At 36.5% G+C, this 19461-nt stretch overlaps 1 protein-coding gene and 1 pseudogene across 1 annotated transcript in view; one reads left to right on the top strand and one right to left on the bottom strand.

Moving 5' to 3' along the window:
* The window catches only part of MAP2K1 (mitogen-activated protein kinase kinase 1), a 108988-nt gene that overhangs the window by 18555 nt on the left and 70972 nt on the right, over positions 1 to 19461 (top strand). The window lies entirely within an intron of this gene.
* Positions 18157 to 18835, bottom strand: LOC123238041 (annotated as a pseudogene).

The raw sequence follows: 19461 nt of genomic DNA, 5'->3' as shown, positions 1-19461 counted from the left end.
TCCCCTAAAAAGAAAAGCAAGAAAAAGAAAGGAGAAAAAAATTCCTTTAATTTATACTTCGAATCTATTAGGTTTTTTTCTGGATGTGGACAGCATATTTCATTGTGGAGTCCTTTGGAATTGTGGTGTGTCATTGTGTTGATCAGTTACAAAGTCTTTCAAAGTTGATTATCTTTTTAAGAAAATTGCTGTTACCATGTCAATTGTTCTCCTGGATCTGATAACTTTACTTTATGTCAGTTTTTCTAAGGGTATATTTTTTATCATTTCTTATAGCACCATAGTATTTAATTACATTTGTATACCATAATTTGTTCAGCCATTCCTCAGTTGATGAGCATCCATTGTTTCTAATTCTTTTCCATCCCAGAAAGAGCTGCTATATGAATACTTTTGAACATATAAAAACTTTTCCTCTTTCTTAGATTTCCTTGGGGCATAGCTCTAGTAGTGGTATTGCTTGTGCTAGGTCAAAGGGTACAAAGGGTATACACAGTTTAATAGCCTTTTGGACATAGTTTCAAATTGCTTTCCAGAACGGTTGGATTAGTTCATACCTCTACTATCAGTGTATTATGTATGTATACTTGCTTTCCCGCATCCCCTCCAGTATTTGTCATTTTCATTATTTGTCTTCTTAGTCACTCTGATGGGTGCTATTTGGAACTTCAAAGTTGTTTTGATTTGCATTTCTCCAATTATTTGTGATTTAGAGTATTTTTCCACATGGCTATTGATAGTTTTGATTTATTTCTCTGAAAACTATTGATATCATCTGACAATTTATTAATTGGAGAATGACTCTTAACTCTTGTAAATTTGACTAAATTCCTTATATAGTTGAGAAATTAGATTCATATTGGTTGTTGGTGCAGTGAATTATTTGTTAACTTAGATTACTTGGCTTTAAAACCAATTATTTCCTTTTTAAATTAATTTTTCAGTTGCATGTCGAAATAATTTTTGATAATTGTTTTCTTTCACTTCAGGATTCAGATTTTCTCCCTCCTTCCCTTCCTCCCCCCCCCCCCGTGGGTAAATATTCTTAATATAGGTTATAGCAATGCTTTCATGCAATAAGTCAGTGTTTTTTCCCACTATACTCAACACCCCACTCCCTTTTTCCCCTATTGCTCCCCAACATAAAATGAACACTCCAAATCAGACCATTATCCTTGGTGATTGTTTAGAGCAATGATGGGCAACCTTTTGAGCTTGGTGTGTCAAAATTCACCAAAAAACTGAATATAACTCCGGTGGTGAGTCACTTCAAGAAAAAAACATAATTTCGCAATATTTATGGTTTAAGTAACAAAAATGTATAATTGTAATATATAACTGTATTTAATAAACAAAAATAGGTAAATTAATATAGGTAGAATTGTCATCTATAGTGCACAGAGTGTCTATACTACACTACAGCAAATGTTTCATCCTTGGCATGTGACCCCATACTTCTCGCTGCATGTCATAAAAAATGGCTATGCATGTCAGTGCTGACACACGTGTCATAGGCTTGCCATCACCAGTTTAGAGTCTACATCCCCAATCATATGTCCATCAAACCATGAGCACTTGTTTTTCTTCTGTGTTTCTACTCCCACAGTTCTTTCTCTGGATGTGTATAGTGTTCTTTCTCATAAGTCCCTTAGAATTGTCCTATCATTGCATTGTTGCTAGTAGAGAAGCCATTACAATAGATTGTGCCATAGTGTATCCATCTCTGTATATAATGCTCTCCTGGTTCTCCTTTCACTCTGCATCAATTCTTGGAGGTCATTTCAGTTCACATGGAATTCCTCCAGTTCATTATTCATTTTAGCACAATAGTATTCCATCACCAACAGATACCACAATTTGTTCAGCCATTCTCCAATTGAAGGGCATCCCCTCATTTTCCATTTTTTTTTTAAACCCTTGTACTTTCGGTGTATTGTCTCATAGGTGGAAGAGTGGTAAGGGTGGGCAATGGGGGTCAAGTGACCTGCCCAGGGTCACACAGCTGGGAAGTGGCTGAGGCCGGGTTTGAACCTAGGACCTTCTGTCCCTAGGCCTGACTCTCACTCCACTGAGCTACCCAGCTGCCCCCAATTTTTTGCTACCACAAAGAGCACGGTTATAATCCAAAAATCTTTCTAAGAAAAAAATTGAAAGTCTTTTTTCTTGTTCTGTAGTCTTATAAAAAGGTATTTTAGAATAAAGGAAATTATTATACCATATACAGTGTTGAAATTTAATAAGTGGGAGCATTTTAAAAAGTTTTTCAGTTTCAGAAACTGGGGTGCTCAAAATAATTAAAAGTAAGAAACTCTTAATTGAAAGGATAATGGAATTATCTATTTTAGACTTAGCTATTGGTGAGAACATTTCAAAACCTTTAATAAAAATTTAAACCCTTTAATAGCAAGCCAATTAATTGGTTAAATTGAATGGTTGCAGTAGACTCAAAATTATTTGTCCATGTGTTGTTTATTCCATAGTAAACTTCCATTTTGGGAACTTGGGTAATTACTATTTGGCTAGTTATATTTAAGAATTAATCTAAAATCTCACATCATAAGAAAAACTTTTAGTTAAAATTTATTCTTTGCATTCTTATTTTCCTGTTGATAACAGATTAAACAATTTCCTCAGCTGGTAAGGAATTAGGACTGTGAAGTCATTCCAAGTGACGTGGAAATATCTTGTAACTTGAAAGTTACATGGCCAAAAACAGAGAAATTCTATCCTCTCTTCAACTTTCCTTTCATTATTTGGGGACTCTGTCCCCAAAATATTGATTATTTGGGTGGGAAAATGGAAGTACTCTTGATATTCCAATTTGGAATGTTCTTAACATTCTACATTCCTAGAGACATCCTTCTGTACCAGATAAATTTGGTCCATAGTAGGGTGATGTGTAAGTTCCATTTGCAAAAGGAAAGGTCTTTGGAACACAAAATGTTGATTTAGGCAGAAATTGCAACACTTTCATTGTTTTACTGAAGCCTTGTTTCTCAAACTTTTGTTCTTTTCCTTTGCTTATTCTGGAAATCTAATTGATCTCAACTGTGTCCTGTGGTAGTTATTTCCAGCAAAGATAAGGACCTTGGAAGCATTTTATTTGGAAATAGTTATTAAAATCAGTGTACAGTAAGCATCTACCAAAATCTAAAGACTTGAAATTACAAACCATATTTAGTCAGTCAGTAAATAAACATTTATTAAGTGCCTATCATGGGCACTATGCTAAGCCCTGAGGTTGCAAAAAAGAGGCAAAAGACAGTCCCTGCTCTTCAGGAGCTTACAATGGGAAGACAAGAAACCAACTAATATATATAAGTAAACAGATACAGGATAATTAGGAAATAATGATCAGAAGAAAGGTACTAGAATTAAGAGGAGTTTGGGAAAGGCTACTTGTAGAAGGTGGAATTTTATTTAGTAGTTGTTTAGTCATTTTCAGTTGTATCTAACTCTTTGTAACCCCTTTTTTGGGGGGATGGTTTCTTGGCAAAGATATGGAGTCGTTTGCCATTTCCTTCTCTGGCTCATATTACAGATGAGGAAACTGAGGCAAAGAGGGTTAAATGACTTGCCTAGGATTAAAGAGCTAGTGTCTGAGGTCATATTTGAACTCAGGTCTTTCTAACTCCAGGCCTAGCACTCTATCCAGGGAATCCAGTAGGAGGAAATGGGGAGAGAAAACATTCCAAGCTTGGGATTCAGCCAGAGAAAATCCCTGGAGCCAAGAAATGGAGTGTGTGTGGTAAAGGGAGGTGCATGTTTGAATAAAAACTTCTGAAACCAACACCAGATGATGACTTAATAGAGTTGAATCCAGCTTGATGATTATTCATGTGTCAAAGTTGTTTTTTCTTCCCTTAAATGAATCCTGAAATAAGGAAGGTAGACTTCCCTTGGCTGTTTGGTGCAGTGAAGTCTAGGAGACTTTGCCTGAAGTTGTGGGCCCTGGGGTGGTAGTAGAGAGGACTGAGGGCAGAAGCCAGGGACCCTGGATTAAGTACTAGCACTGCTGCCTGCCAAATGTGGGTGACTGGTAGGTTATTTAACCTTTCCAAGACTGAGAGTTTTTTTATCTGTAAAGACAGGTGCTGATACTTTTCCAACTTTGATGATTTATGATTCTTTGCATGTTTTCTAAGCAAATTATTTCCTTAAGGAAGACATGGGTTTTTTTAATTAAAAATTTTTTTTTGCAATTACACACAAAAATAATTTTTGACAATTGTTTTTTTACATTTTTCAATTCAGTCTCCTCCCTGCCCCCCCATCAGTAGTAAATAGTCTATATGAGTTGTTACAGTTATTACACGCAATACATATTTCCATGTTGCTCATGCCCTGACAGGTGACATATATTAAACATATGGTAAAAAACTCATGAAGGAAATAAAGTCAAAGATGGAATGCTTTGATCTGCAGACTCTAACAGTTGGTTGTGGGGAGTGTTTTTCATCATGAGTCCCTTGTGGATATCTTGGAGCCTTGCTTTGCTGATAACAGTTTAGTTCTTTACAATCAATCATCTTACAGCATTTCCAGCATTATATACACTGTTCTCTTGGTTTCGCTCACTTCATTTTGCACTAGTTCGTGTAATTTCTGAATTTATCCTGTTCATCATTTCATATGGTACAATAGCCCATTATAGCTTGTTCAGCATTCCCCAACTGATAGATAAACCCTCATTTTCATTTCTTTGCTACTACAAAAAGAGCTTCTAAAAATATTTTTGTACTAGTAGGTCTTTTTCTCCCTGTCTCTTTGGAATACAGACTCAGTGGTGGTATTGATGGCTAAAAGGGTAAGCATAGTTTGATGGCCCTTTGTGGTTCCATATTGCTGTCCAGGAAGACATGGAGTTTGATAGTGATATAATTTTAAAGTAGTATAATGAACTTTATTCACCTTTTAATTTGCTTTTATTTTTTGAGTGTGGTTATTCCAACCTAGTTTAAGTGTGAAGAGAAAGATGAAGTCAGAAGACTTGGGTTGCAAATCTATCTCCAATAGTCACCTATGTGACTTCGGGAAAATTTTGTAACCTCCCTAAACCTCAGTTTCCTTATCTGTAAAAGGAAAATTTGGACTAGATGGCACCAAAGGTCCTTTCATGCTCTAGATCCTGTGATCCTATCTTGGAAGAGATGGAAATTCTTTTGTCTTAAGGGTGTGGAAGGACTAGTTTTCCACAAAAGTACAAAGGATGCTTTTCAGAAAGGAATTTCTTCTTATATTTTCTAGCACTTTGATTTCCCTTAGCTTCTCCTCCATTTGAACTTTTAGCTACTCACCATATACCCACTGCATAAATCCAAATATGGAGAAGTTGAGATGAGAGAATTGGATTGCTTATTTTACAAGATTGCTATGAGGATCAAATGAGATCATGTGTGAGAAATAGTTTTATAAACCATAAAATGGCAAGCAAAGTTATATATAGATAGATAGATATAAATATTTGTATTCAAACAATGGATACATATACAAAGTAGTTCAGATGCAAGGGTTGGACTGCCAATTATTCTACCAGATTATGAAGGTTAAACTAGATAACGTAGTGAAATAGTTTAATAAACTATAAAATACTTTACAAAGTAAAGTATTAGAATTGATTAAACAGAGACAAAGCTTAGATGAGAAGATTGGGTTAGGTGGTGTTTTGAGGGCTTTTCTAAGTTGGAAGAGTCTGCCTATTGTAGAGGTGCTAGTGAGGTGAGTAAATGCCTGTTATATGTAGTTGATGCAAAATTGATTTATGTCATGACACTGGAATTTAGATAATCAAGGAAGATGTAGCAAGCATTTACTGTGTCCCAGGCACTGGATACAAAGAAGACAAAACACAATTAATTTCCTCCCAATCATTGTTCCCATTGGGTTTTCAGCAATTTGTGACATGATTTGTCATTGAGGAGGAAGAGACCTTTCCTGGATCTGACATATATAGCAGTTATGATCTATTAACTGGATGGTGAAAGTAAAGCAAATATGTCATGTTATTCTAAGAGTATATTCATTTTAAACTTCTGCACTATATTTTTTGTATCTGCCATTTATGTTTTTACTAACTTGTTCCTGGAAATTCAGAAAAGGGTGTGGTGTAAATGATTGCTTTCAAGTGATCTGGAATCATGCAAATGTATATTACGGAATAAATGGAATTAGAAGCCTGAAATTGAATATATTGGTATCCCAAAACAAAACTGTAAATCTCTGTGTGTGTGTTTTTTCTTTTTGTGGAAGATTTGGATGAGAAGGAATTCTACTTTTAGAAAATTTAAATGTGATTCTATATTTTATTGTAACTGAAACATAGAATTTCAGGAGCTTTCTCTTTGAAATTACAGAGCTAAAGTGCCCAGTTTCCTCCTAAGGAAACATTAAATGCACTATGGGAAGGTATCAGCAAATTTCTGTCTTCCTTAACAGTCCTTTGTGTTTGAAGGTAGGCCCCAAGGGAATGATTTTAAGGCTGGGAAATATTCTCACAGAGCACTAACATCTGGAGTTTCATGTTGACTAACTAAAACCTGCAAAGAAATATGATGGATACTGAGGAAGCAGTTATCAGGGTTCCGGCCACTCTTCTGAATTGTATTGACGGATGGGATCTTGTTCCTGGAAAGTTAAGAAGAGGGAAAATGTTGGGCCATGGCAAATTTGAGGCCAAACAGGTCCTTCAAAGGAAATGTGTTTTTTTTTTTTTTTTTAAACCCTTGTACTTCGGTGTATTGTCTCATAGGTGGAAGAGTGGTAAGGGTGGGCAATGGGGGTCAAGTGACTTGCCCAGGGTCACACAGCTGGAAATGTGTTTTTAAAATTAGTGGTAGCACTTGTGATGTGTGTGAGGGATATAAATGAAGAATTTAACCTTCAAATAAGATTTATAAGTACCATATTATATTGGAAGGGAGGTTATAAACTACAAAGGTTTTGAATAGAGGTTTAGTGATGTGCTGTATGTCTATACTCTGAGAACACATCTAGCCAATTTCTGAAGAGACCTATCACTGGTTGACCAAATGGCCAAATGGGTGAACATTTTGGTCACAAATCTTGATCTCTGTCTACAAAGTTATAGAGAAGTTATACTCTGCCACTGTAGAGGAAGAAGCCACACTGGTGACCCTTAAAGTCTGTTTCATTTAATGGACCAGATCTTGAGTTTGTGAGTAAATTATTCTGGAAGGGGCTTATTCAGTTTGCTGCTGAAAGAGTTTTTGCAGGTTTCAAAGTTTATTTAAATTCAAAACATATCCTCTTATCCATAAAGATCCGGAGTGCAGTGACTTAGAATCAGATTAGGAGGGAACTTTCTTATCTCCCAGAGAACTTCTAGTGACTGGACTCTTCAGCTGTTCTTTATCCTATCAGATTTAGAATAGAGGTGATGCCGGACATGCTTGCATTTTTTCAGGACACTCAGGAAGTGAAGGAATTATTTTCAGCCAAGCAGGAGGCTCCCAAAAGTGCCTAGGAAACAACTGCCATATAGTAGATCCCAATATAGATTCTCTTTAGTTCCCCTGCCACAGACATCTGTCTTGCTTGTGCCACTGGGAAATCAGAAGTTTCTTTACTGTGAAGTGCTAAAGATAGATTTTTTTTTCTGAAGATGTTTGTGGCAACAGTGGGGTTAGTGACTTTAGTTTATGAATGTTCTTAATCTACATTTAAAGCACTGTGTTGGGAATTGGGCCATGGATGAAGCTTAATCTGCCTCAACCCAAAGGGAGAGAGGACTCATCAGAAAGATAGCAAGTAGATGAGATTCCTGGGTCAGTGCTTTAGCAGACCTTAAGATTTTATGTCAGTGCTGCTATCATCAACCTCTTCCATGGGGAGAAAATTGACCTGTTGGAGAAGTGACTGGCCCACTCCTGGTGTCAGATCTGGTACTAGAACCCCAGCCTCCTGGATACAGGGCACTGTTTTTTGTGCTGCATCATGGTACCCCAGTGACATGTCCTATGGTGCAGGGTAGAGAAAATCTAAATACACTTTTTAAAATAAAATCTTACTGATATCTTTTTTTAATAACCAAAATTTCATTTTCTCTTTTTACAAAAGGTATCTTTTAACTTTCTAATGAAGATGAGGAATAATTCATTGAACCTATTTTAAAGGTCCCCATCCCAAGAACAAGCCAATTTCTGCCCCTTACCATGTGTCGAATATGCATAGTTCTGGTTAAGGATTTTTGAATTTTGGTACATAGCCACTTGTACTCTAGGATCATTACCAGTATTAGTTTTCTGAGACTTTGGGTTCCTTCTGATAGGATTTAGTTTTTAGAAAACAGTAAGAGGCAATCATGAGGATTGTAGGAATGTTTTGGCAAAGAAAAGACCAGTTAAATGATCACATTTAAAACAATATTTTTCACTTTCTTTTAGACTAAATATAGAGTAGAAATAGGTATATCAATTTGGTTTTCCATGAGTGAAACCTCATTTAAGTGAAATCATTTGAATGAAATCTCAGTTTAAAAATATAGCACTATTGGGGCAGTTAGGCTGGCTCTTCTAGAGAGCCAGACCTGGAGATGGGAGGTCCTGGGTTCAAATATGGCCTCAGACACTTTTAGCTATGTGACTCTGGGCAAGTCACTTAACCCTTTAACCCTAACTACCTAGCCCTTACTGTTCTGCCTTGGAGAACCTATCCTTAGTATCAATTCTAAGACAGAAGGGTTTTGTTTTTTTTTTAAGCCTACCAATTGTCTTCTCAGACCTATATCAAGGATACCTTCTTTGTGTTGTTGGATTTAAAAATCAGTCTGGCAGTCTACTGAACTATTTCTGGCCTGGGCTAGCTACCCCCAGCCCCCAAGGTTTCCCAGCACAGTCTTCCTTATCTCCCCCTATCATAAACCTAAAACTGAAGCTATCTTATCTGATAAATATTAACTTTCTTGAGGAATGTTTGTCTATGTTTGCCTGCTTTACAATATTTGCCTATTTAATGTATGTTTGCCAAATGCTTCCAGCCCCCTGACCCTGAAACCCCCCTCCCCAGATGCTTCCTGACCACCTGTCCCTGACACTACCTTGATGTACCAACCCCCTTCCCCAAACATTTCTATATAAACTCTTGGCTGAGAATTCCAAGGGGTCATTCAGGCATGCCTCTCTGCCTAGCGACCCTAGCTATTATTGCTAGTAAAGAATGAGCCTCTTCTTGCATATTGCATTGTCAGTGTGGTTCTTCCTCCGGCCATGAACCTGGGTTAGGTATTAAAATTTGGGTACAACAGTGTGTTGATTATTCTCTTAAAAATCATCTAGAGATTGGAAAATAGCTATTTAAACCGGCATTGTTAATGTTTTGTGTGTTACCTTTTTCTTTGATAATAATGAAATTTGTGATTTTTTTTTTGCTCCTTTCACTTCTTCAGATACCTTAAAAGCTGAGCCCTCAAATGCCTTTAAAATTGCCACCTTCTTCATAAACTTTTATGTGTGCTTGGTTTAGTTCAACTACTTTCCCATCTTTGTTCACTTTATTGCCATCTTTTTGTAAACAGTACAGCTGTATATATATGTGTGTATATGTATATACACACATATATATACAGCTGTACTATATATATATGTGTATATATATACACATATATATACACATATTGTGTCTACTATTTTCTCAGTCTTTTCTTTGGAGAGTCTTCAGGCCTCCATAGCCATATCATCTTTAATCAGCAAAGACATTTGCATCTGGAGGTCATCACCATTTAAAAGGAATTCCTCTTTGACTTGTGCTTTGTACTGGATTTTGGCCTCTCCTTTTCCTTGACCCTGAACCACATTTTTTCACCATACAATCATAATCCCACATTTGCTTTTGAAGACCCAGAATATGATTTCATTTGGAGAGTCTTAAGGAGTTTTTCAGTACTTTTGTTTTTGGACCTGTGCTGCCCAGATCTGTCAGTTACTTGAAGACTCAGATAACATAGTTGTCAGATTTGCAGAAGGCATGAATTCTCGAATTTGTCATTCTTTATAACATATGTAAGTGCAGTTATTTTTACGGTCATCTTTTTGCAAATGCTTATCACAAACACTGCAATAGAAGATGACCACATGTCTCATAAAATGCCTATTGAAGCACAAGTCCATAGTTTCTTAAATAGTCCTCTTTCCTATTCTTTGTGTATTTAAATATTGATGGTTAAGTTCTCAATAAGAAAAACTTAAGAAATTAGAAAATACATTTCTGTTATGAAAAAAGATGCAATGAAGAGAGAAGACTTGGAGTGGGGGTGGAATAAGATGCCTGGCTGTAAGTCCCAGTCTAATAACTAATTGTGTTTCCTTAGACAGGTCATTTAACCTCTCAGTTCCCAAGGCAATTTTCCAAGACCATGGGCTACAGAGAATGTACAACTGTGAAATGGTAGAGTAAGTTACTCAAGGAAAGCTCATGAAATGACAGATCAGGGAGAAAAAATTCCCCACCATACCTAGCTTATATTAAATATTTGCTGAAAAATTATTCTAGAAAGGTAAGAATCTTTGACCTTGTGGAGCAGAAGGTTTGTCCATTTAAACATTTAGTGGTACCCAGTTTATTTATTTTTCAATTTTATTTTAAAAATATTTTTCCATGTTTCCATGATTCATTTTCTTTCCCTTCCCTCTTCCCTCCCCCCTCCCAGAGCCAACAAAATTCCACTGGATAATACAAATGTTATCATTTGATACCTATTTATATATTATTCATGGTACCTAGTTTAATGGATTGCTTAGCAACTATTCTCTAATAATGTAACATTCTTATCATGTGAAGTTGACAGATGGACCAGAGAAAAACTTGCTGAACTGGTGGAAAGAGCACCCCAAAGTAGATCAGATGACTTGGATTTCAAGCTTGATTGTGCTACCAATTAACTGTGACCTTGGGTGACTTCCTTTAACCTCTCTGTTCCAGCTCCTTCAGTCAGAGGTAGTAAACCCCAGGCTCTCCTTGCTTGCTTCACTGGAATGTTGAGGATTACATATGAGAAACCTCTGACCTCTTTGGGAGGAAGTGATTATAAATTCCAAAGAGGAGGAAGTATGTGTGGGAGCCTGCCAAGTGTTGAAAGCAGAAGGTAGTTTATAGACCTCATTCCTCTCCATGGTATACAGCATAGTAAGAATAAAAATTTTGTCTCTGAAGAGCAAAGAACTCTATACCTAAGGACAATGGGAAGTCACGGAAGGGAAGATTCTGAAATCATTTCATTTGTGATTTGTGTTTTGCTAAGTAAGCCTGGGAAGAGTAGGATTTGTTTAAGCTTTGATCCCCTCCTGTGAGGGATGGAGAAGTAAGTTACTTATTTCCCTACCACAGAAGTGTCACACAAATGGGTAGCACCTGATGAGAGTGTCATTGGGAGGTATTTAACAAAATAAACATACAATAAAACAAAGATATTGCTAATACAAAGTTTTCTAAGTCAGTATATAGATTGCAGGGATCCTTGTATTTGGTTTAGTGACACCCCAGTCCCCCTTTCTATTTGAGAATGATACCACCGCCCTATAGGATTTGACTGATTTTGGAAGGAAGCCAAAGGGTTGGGGAATGCTTATGGAAATGAGTATTCCTTTTCTTAATCCATTATATGTTAATGTCTACATAGGGCACTTGCAATATTCTCCATTGCCTTCAGGAAAACAACCAAACTTAACACAAAAGCCTTACATACAAAGTCCTTCACAGTCTGTCTCCAAATTACTTTTTCAGACCTGTCTCTCATTGCATGCTTATCCTCTGGTGCAGTGATGGGCAAACCTTTTAAAGAGGGGCCCAAAGGAAAGGAAATGCTCATCTGTCAGTCTGTTTCTAAGGCAACTCTTTGGAAGTTTCATTGTATTGTATCCTACTCATTGTATTCGTCAGATTAGGAATAATGTTGTGCGCCATTTCAGGGGGCCGCAGTGTGCCTATCACTGCTCTAGTGTATTCTATTTGTCTTTCCCTCTTCTCTCTCAAACTGGTCATTTACTGACCAAACAAATCTTGGGCTTTTTCTAGCTCTCTTAATTTTGTTCATAACATTCATCCTATTCAGAACAGCTTCTCTCTTCTCTGCTTAGCTAGATATTATCCATCCTTAAAAGTCCAGCCTACACTGTAGATAATCTCTGAACCCTTCTAGAGCAGGTTAGCCCCGAAGTAATGTATCATTGAACTATTGTTTACTACCTTGTATTGTTATAAAATCATAGGCTATCAGGGCTCAAAGGGGACTCAGAGCTCATCTAGTCCAACCCTATCTTTTTACAGATGAAGAAGTAGAAACTTGAAAGTACTGAAGAGACGTGTTCTTGGCTACAGAAGAGAGGCAGGGTGAGAGCCTTGGTCTCCACATAGCTCGGAGTCTAGAGTTCTTTACTTCATACCACAATATAACTTATCTTTTTTATATAGGTTTTTTCTCTTTCTCCAAATTGCCCGGAAACATGTTGAAGACAAGGATTCTGTGTCTTCTAACTGTTTTTATAGTCTTCATAGCACTTAATCACGTCTCCTGTGGTAGGTTTTGTTTATTTTGGCTGATTTACCATACTGACCTACTGTAGGTGTTGAGATATTTGTTGAATATATATAGAGTTAAGGGTCTTCCTAAGGTACTCTTACTTGCTCCTCCTAGGAAGTAGTTTGTGAGACAGGATGTGGCCAACCATTGAGTAAATGAGAACTGTTCCCCTCTGGAAGAAAAGGAAGTAGATAGGGAGAAGTGAAGATTATCTATGTTCTGTCCCCAAATCTTTTTATCTGTTACTTCAAGACTTTCCATATTTTTCTAATAAGTCAGCATATTATGGGTATTTTCAACTAAAGAGATCAGAGTTTAAAAAGGGGGAACATTCTGCATATATTCCCATTGATGATATATCATGTTATTTAAATTTTTTTTAATATTCATTTATTATCTACCTTCCCATTTCTCTTCCCTGACACTTGAAAAAAAATTTAAAAACTGTATGCATAGCCTAGCAAAACAAATTTCCACATTGGGCCAAATCCAAAAATACATGTCTCATTATGCATTTTAAGTTCATTACTACTGAGGCAGGAAGTGAATAGCCCACTTTTATCTTCTGTCCTTTGGCATGTTTTTTTTTTTTTTTAATCTTTAACTTCTGTGTATTGGGTCCTAGGTGGAAGAGTGGTAAGGGTGGGCAATGGGGTCGAGTGACTTGCCCAGGGTCAAACAGCTGGGAAGTGTCTGAGGTCATATTTGAACCCAGGACCTCCCGCCTCTAGGCCTAACTCTCAATCCATTGAGCCACCCAGCTGCCCCCGGCATGTTCTTTTATAATTGTTTTGATCAGAGTTCTAAAGTCTAGATTATTAAGGTTTTTTAAAAAAATTAAGTTTGTTATAATTTCATAAATTGTTTTCTGACTTGCTAGAAGCAGCTAAATGGAACACTGTATAGACTGGGAGATTTAGAGGCAGAAAGAACCTGAGTTAAAATCCTTCCTCTAACTCTTACTGACTGATTACCCTAGACAAATTATTTAGTCTCAGTTTCCTCTTGAGTAAAATTGGGTAAAAATAGCACCCACATCACAGGGTTGTTGTGAGAATCAAGTGAAATCATCTATGTAAAGTGCCTTGTAAACTTTACATGCTTTTTAAATGCTACCTATCATCGTTATTATTAGGTCTGCTTACTTTACTCTGTATTGGTTCATAAGAGCTCTTCCTAGTTTATTCTGAAACTGTCCATTTTGTCATTTTTATGATGCAATATCCTACTCCATTCATATTACCTTAATTTAGCCATAAATATTTTTGTTCATATAGATCCTTTTCCTCTTTTTTTGATTTCTTTGTAATATAGGCCTAGTTGTAGCATTGCTAGGCCAAAAGGGGCCATGCACAATTTAGTAACTTTTGAGGCATCATTCTAAATAATTTTTCAGAATGGCTGGACCAATTTACAATCAATTCGCCAACAGTTCTTTAGTGTACCTATTTTTCCACAGTCCTTCCACTATTTGCCATTTTCCTCTTTTGTTACCTTTGCCAATCTGGTAAGTATGAGGTGTAGAACATAAGAGTTGTTTTATTTGCATTTCTCTAATTATTAGTGATTTGGAGCAATATTTCTTATGTTTGCTGGTAGCTTGCATTTCTTTCTTTGAAAACTACCTATTCATTTTTTTATCATTTATCTATTAGGAAATGGTCTTATAAATTTAACCAATTCCTTGCATATTTCGGATATGAGACCTTTAACAGAGAAACTTGATGCAAAAAATTTTCCAGTAACCATTTGCCATCTAATTTTAAACTACATTAGTTTTATTTGTGCGGAAAAAACCCTAACATTTTATGTTATCAAAATTGTTCATTTTTTTCTCCCTTTGCTTTTGAGGCATGAACTCTTCCTCTATCCATATAACCGAAAGGTAATTTCTCCCTTGTTTTTCTAATTTGCTTATGATGTCTAAACTGTATACCCAATTGAAGTTTACCTTGGTATAAGGTGTGAGTATTATTTTGTACTGATTTTCTGCCAGCTTTCCAGTTTCCTGGAAGTTTTTTGTCACATGGTGAGTTTTTACTGTAGGAACTGGTTACTGAACACTTTGCTGATATTTTCATTTGCTTCTGTATATTGTGGTCCTAATCTCTTCCACTGATCAACCTATATTTCTTTACTCTTACCCAAGTGTTTTGATGATTTTATTTGTTTGTAGAATAGTTTGAGAGCTGCTTCTTTCCCACTTTCTCCCATTACTGTTGCATTCCTTTAAAGAGCTTTCATATCTTTACTCTTAGTTGATCTTTGAAACGTCTTTTCGGTAAATGTTTATTCTCATTTAGAAGATGAGGAAATGGAGTTCCAGTGACTTGCTTATGGTGACTCAGCAAGTTAGTGAGTGGCAAATAAGTACTAGACTAGAAAACAGCTTTCCTGACTCTTAGATCATTGTTCTTTATACTGTTTAAGTACCTTTTGGTAAGCATTATTATGTATTTTATCCTAAAGCAAATATTAATGTGAATTTACAACTTTAGAAACAAGTGGTATTCATAATCTCTCAGGGGTCTAAAATTATTTGTGTACAACGAATTGACAAGAGGACTTAAAACATGATTTAGTGGACTTCCATATCACTTGAAAAACATCATTTAGAAAATATGTGCATATGTAGTATGAACATATATATTAATAACATGACACTAATTTTGTTTGAAAATCAGTATTGCCATTTGTTGGCTCATGAGTAATATATAGTCCAGCCTGTTGATAAGGACCTGACTTAAATAACATTGTGGATTTGATTGTTCTGTCAAAGACTTCTTGGTAGAAAATTTTGCCTCTTCTACTAAAAAAATGAAATGTATATAAAGAAGTTTCTCAGTGGGCTCTGGTGGAGTTGAATAGCTGAGCCAAGCAAGTTTTCAGACTTCATACACTGACTACTCTACACATCATTCAGAGGAAGTGATTCTCCTATGTGTCTAAAACATGTCCAGAATCCATTTTTATAAAGGGTCTATTACCTTATGTTTTTTCAAATGAATTTGTGTGTGTTGCTAACATGCCCAATTAGCTTCCTTACTAAATTCATTATAGAATTTAGTCCAAGAATTTCAAACTGAAAATTGGTCCCTATTGAACTGTGAAATACTGTCTGCTTTTTTATAAGACACTTAACCTCTGAGTAGTAGTTTCTTCATCTGTAATATGGGCTTAATGATATTTCTACTGTCTTACACACAAAGTTATTAGGAAATTAAGGCCTAGAGCAGTTAAATGGTCACATAGCTAGTTAATGACAAAGGTAGAATATGATCTGGAAAACGATAAAATTCTATTTAAATGTAAGGCATAATTACATGAAAAGGACATGTTATAGTTATTAGTATAACTAAAGGGAGAAAATAAAACTTTCCAAAATTCATAGAATTTAGAATTAGAAGGAGCCTTAGAGATGGCCTAATCCTCATTAAACAACTTCTTTTGATAGATGTAGATATATATATGAAGTATAGCAGGAAAGGACAAGAAAAAAGGATATTGATTTTACTGATGCTCTCCTTCCCCCAACTTTGTGAGATATAACATAGGTTGAATATAAAATAGAATAATCCATTATGCCCCTTTAAAATTTAATCAAGCATATTAGAAGTTCAAATATATAATCAAAATGCATATTTAGATATAAATTAGAAAAAGTAATATGGATTTTTCATTTATGAAACATTCTTTTAAATGCTGAAGTCACTTCTCCACCTAATAGATGTTCTCTCTTCCTTCTTTAACTTTTCCCTTTCAGCTAAGGCCTACATTCATTCATTTTTTTATTCAGCAGGACTTGCTGGGCTCAGTTACTTGTGATTCCTAATATGTGGGGGGGGAGCCATTCTTGGCCCTCAAGCAGCTTACCAGGAATTGAGTAACCTCATCTTCATCCCATCCATTTTCTGCCCTGCCACCTTGCTGTTCCACTGAAGGCCACTTTCTGCTCAGCTGCATCACTTCTCTCCTCCAACATATACACACTCCTTGTTCTGAGAGCAGTAATGAAATCAACATTACTATTGCCTCTTCAAAGGGCATCTCAGTTAACTGCCCTATAGTTACATTCACCAGCTTTCTGACTCATGAGACCATATTACATTTTATTGAAGTTTGCAGATTCTGCCGTTTTGTATTTTTTTCTACCAGTTGAAGGTTTGTGCTAATCCTATGTCAAGCAAGTCTGTTGATGCCATTTTTCCAGTAGTATACCCTAACACTGCCTCTGTGTCACATTTTGGTAATTCTTGCAATATTTCAAACTTTATCATTATATTTGTTATGGTGATCTGTGATCTTTGATTTTACTATTGTAATTGTTTTAGGGTTCCATGATCTGCATCCATGGATAAGACTAAATTTACGACTGAAATGCTAACTTGATAAATGTTTTTGTTTTAACTGCTCCACCACCCAGCAGTTCCCCCATCTCTCTTCCTCTCCTTTGGCTTCCCTATTTCCTGAGACATAACAATATTGAAATTATTCACTGGCCTATTAATAACCCTGAAAGTGTTCAAGTGAAAGGAAGAGTCAGTTGATTAAAATGATTTACGAAATTGCCACAGCAACCCTCCTCTTCAGCAACCAACACCCTGATCAGTCAGTAGCCATCAAGATTGAAGAAAGAGACTCCACCAGCAAAAAAATTAGGACTTGATAAAGGCTCAGATGATAGTTGACATTTTTAAGCAATAAAGTATTTTTAAATGTATATTCTTTTTTATTTTATACTCTTAATAGATTGTAGTATAGTGTAAAAATAACTTTCATATGTACTGGGAATCAAAACATTGTTGTTCCTTGCATTATCGCAACATTTGATTTATTGAAGTGGTCTGGAACCAATCTTGCAATATTTCTGAGTATGCCTATTCAGGGTGTTCCATGAACATCAAATCAGCTCTATTTTTCTGGGATGGGCTCTGTTGATCTATTCCCCTTTGACCCCCTCACCATCTTTATATCTAAAGTTCTCTTCCCTGGTTACCACTCCTCTCTCTGTGATGTTTTCCCAAATATAATTGAGAAGAATTAATTTTAATATTCTATTAATATCAGTTGTAATATTTCCCTTTTTATCAAAAGGACATATTGGCAGTATGAACCTCCCCCTCCACATTCCTGGCAGACCTGGTCTTAATCAGGTTGGGGTGCTTCTTCACCTTGGGCATCTGAGTTTTGTTTATCCTATAAACAACTAACTTGGGCTACTTGGGAGCTACCAAGTACAACTGCTGATCTAGTGAAGCTTGTTTTCTTTTTCCCCCCTCAAATTCCATAAAGTTCTTTTATTTGATAAATGCATATATACATCTAAGGTTGATGTGGGGAAGTATATAGAACATTAATGGGGGAGGGATCTAATACAGGAACAAAGGAGATGAAATTCTTTCCTAGAGACACAGAGCTTTTTATAAAAAAGAAAAGCCTATAATAAGGAATTTTTAATCCGTAATGATATAAAGTTTTTGCTGCAGAAGCCTTTCTTTCACTTGGCTTCCTTATATACTCAGATGCATGGCTGTGCCACTGACTTGAAACCCTCCATGTCATCTGAAGAAGGAGAATTTGGAATGTTTCTCTTTGATGCTGAGGAAACAACATTGGCAGTAGTCTCATTTCTCAGAGGGGCATTTAGGGCTAGTTGTCTGCTGGACACTTTTGGGGGCCTCCCTTTTATAGCTTCAAATATAGTCTTTGGCTCTTTCTGGGTTGATCTACTGGGATAGACTTTTCTCCAGGGTTTGCTGAACAAATTTGGGTGGAAATTTCTGTCGAAGATCTAGGAGTAAAGCATTCACACACTGTCTCTGAAAAATAGAATTTGGTTGTTCTTCTTTTCTCTTGGCTTTAGGTTTGGCTTTATTTTGTTCTTCCTGGTTTTTGAAATGCCACCAGTACCCTTTGGAAAGGTGGTAATGAAAATGTGACATAGCTTCATCAAAAGCTGACTAAATTCCCATGTGGCACACTCTAGATTTTATGACAGATCCCAAGTCGGGTGCCTGATAATTGCTCCAGCAATGATATGATAATTGGCTAATAGGGTGACTTGTGTAGAGGATTATTGCTATTGTTTCTGAATGACAAAAAGAATGGGCTCTTGGGCATACAAAAAGATGTACTCTATTCCATTTGATTTAAATACTTCATTGTGAGTCTCTGCATTTTGACCACTTCATTATTGCATGTCTAATCATTAAAAGAGTCAGTTCCTTTAGAGAAGTAGTCCAAGACACTACCACTGTTCAGTATAGGGATCTAGGAACTGTCAACCCATGAAATTCCCAGTAGGTTATCTCCAGTGCCTACCATGCCATAGCTCCAGACTCACAGCAGCCTGAAGCCTATTTTCTTGCTTAGATGGCCAGAGGTTCCTGGAGTGTCATGAGCAGGCCTCACTCCTCACATGACAGACCCGTTCTCCTTCTGAACCCATAAAAATCTTTCACTTGGCTTCCTTATATACTCAGATGCATGGCTGTGCCACTGACTTGAAACCCTCCAAATCTCAAATAAAGAGACCGTTTTCATTTATATGTGAGTTTGATTAATTTCAGAACTTGACATCAATTGGTGTCAGAAGTAGGATTCATTGGGGCAGCTGGGTAGCTCAGTGGATTGAGAGTCAGGCCTAGAGATAGGAAGTCCTAGGTTCAAATCCAGCCTCAGACACTTCCCAGCTGTGTGACCCTGGGCAAGTCACTTGACCCCCATTGCCCACCCTTACCACTCTTCCACCAAGGAGCCAATACACAGAAGTTAAGGGTTTAAAAAAAATTTTAAAAAAAAAGTAGGATTCATTGAAGATTTTATCTCCCCCCCCAAGAACTAAACTTTATTGGGGAGTAGGTGTGGAAAGAGCATGAGAGGAGGGAGAGGGAGACAGCCTCTTTTCCAGCTCCCCAACACTTTGTGGA

The sequence above is a fragment of the Gracilinanus agilis genome, chromosome 2 (assembly GCF_016433145.1).
Source record: "Gracilinanus agilis isolate LMUSP501 chromosome 2, AgileGrace, whole genome shotgun sequence".
In the NCBI taxonomy this organism is placed as follows: Eukaryota; Metazoa; Chordata; class Mammalia; order Didelphimorphia; family Didelphidae; genus Gracilinanus; species Gracilinanus agilis.
This window is presented reverse-complemented; position numbering and strand designations above follow the sequence as displayed.